This window comes from Nicotiana attenuata, unplaced genomic scaffold, assembly GCF_001879085.1.
Source record: "Nicotiana attenuata strain UT unplaced genomic scaffold, NIATTr2, whole genome shotgun sequence".
In the NCBI taxonomy this organism is placed as follows: domain Eukaryota; kingdom Viridiplantae; phylum Streptophyta; class Magnoliopsida; order Solanales; family Solanaceae; genus Nicotiana; species Nicotiana attenuata.
The window spans coordinates 150,439-152,476 of record NW_017672930.1 but is presented as its reverse complement, the minus strand read 5'-3'; positions in this window follow the sequence as shown (position 1 = coordinate 152,476).

Genomic DNA, 2,038 nt, shown 5'->3' with positions numbered 1-2,038 from the left:
CGAGCCTTCATGTATGAGATAACACTACAGGTAGAATGACCGGGAGTCCTTCTCCACTCTAAACGAGGTAAACCCGGTAGGGCTAAGGTCACAGTCTTGGCATGACAATCCAAGATGGCATGGTAAGGTGACAACCAGTCCATCCCTAGCATGACATCAAAACCGACCATGTCCAGCAGTAATAAGTCTACCCGGGTCTCAAGACCCTCAATCACAACCACGCAAGAACGATGAAAACGATCTACCACAATAGAATCACCCACGGGGGTGGACACATAAATAGGGGTACTCAGAGAATCACTGGGCATGACCAGATACGACGCAAAATAAGATGAACATAAGAGTAGGTAGACCCTGGATCAAATAGCACTGAAGCACCCCTACTACAAACCAGAACAGTACCTGTACCTCCACCCATGATACCTCTACCTCCACCTCTAGCACCTCTACCTCCACCTCTAGTTGACTGAGCGGGTTGAACGAGTCCCTCAATGAACCTCCTCGCTTTCTCTCTTTGTGGGAAGTATAAGAAGAGCATGACGGGTCAAATCATTAAACCTGGTCTCGTACTAAGTAACAGTCATAGAACTCTGCTGGAGACGCTCAAACTGCCTCCGGTAAATCTCCCTCTGAGTAACGGGAAGAAACTTCTCCAAGAATAGCTGAGTAAACTGCTCCCAAGACAAAGTTGGCGGTCCGGCTGGTCTATCCAAACAATAATCTCTCCACCAAGTCTTGACGGATCCAGACGAGCGAAAAGTAGCAAAGTCGACCCCATTGGTCTCCACTGTCCCCATGTTCCTGGGAACCTCGTGACAGCTGCCTAAATAATCCTGGGGATCCTCAGAAGATGCACCGCTGAAAGTGGTAGTGAAGAGCTTGGTGAAACTTATCCAACCTCCACAAAGCCTCCGAAGACATAGCTGATCTTTCACCGGTCAGTGTTGCTGCTCGACTGAAAAAGCAGTGCGTGACCTTGCCATTCGCGAAAGGACAAGAGTAGAGGTTTCAATTTAGCGTTGAGAGAACAAAATCGCACGACAGAGAAGAATAGAAATGAAACTTTTCCTAACTCTGTAGCCTCTGGGGATAAATACAGACGTCTCCGTACCGATCCCTCAGACTCTACTAAGCTTATCTGTGAACTGTGAGACCCATGTAACCTAGAGCTCTGATACCAACTTGTCACGACCCGGATTTCCTACCCTCGGGAGTCGTGATGGCGCCTACTAGTGAAAGCTAGGCAAGCCAACTAACTGAACTATTTAACCTGTTTTCCATTTTCATTTTATTTAATGACCTAGCATCAACAATTTATAGCAACATAATTTAACATGCGGAAGAAATAAATTTCAAGTTTAACAGTACTACTAATACCATCCCATAACAAAACCACCCAAGATTTGGTGTCACAACTTTACGGACTATCTAAGAGCACTACAAATAAGGGTCTGAAAGAAATAACAAAATACTGTCTCTAGAACTACATAAGAGAAGCAGGAAAATAGATAGAGGGAGACGCCAAGGCCTGCGGACGCCTGCAGGACTACCTCGGGTCGCCTGGTAAGTAGGAAGCTGAAACCTCACTGCGGTCCGAAATCTACAGCACTGGGGTCTGCACAAAATAGTGCAGAGTGTAGTATCAGCACAACCGGCCCCATGTGCTGGTATGTGCCAAGCCTAACCTCGGCAAAGTAGTGACGAGGCTAGGACCAGACTACCAAATAAACCTATGTAGTTATATAATATACAACGGAATATAAACAGAAATAAACAAGTAAAGATGGGAGGGGGTACATGCTGCGGGGTATATCAGTTTCAACAGTAAATCAAGAACAAGGCAGAAGAACAACTTGGAATTTACAACGAAACAACAAGGAACTTATATTCCATCCATAAACACTTTGTATCAACAATTGTTGTGGCGCGCAACCCGATCCCAACATATAACAACACTGTTGCGGCGTGCAACCCGATCCATATCATTTATCACNAATCTCAATCTTCTGGAACACACCGCCAGGCCTCTGATGCTCGT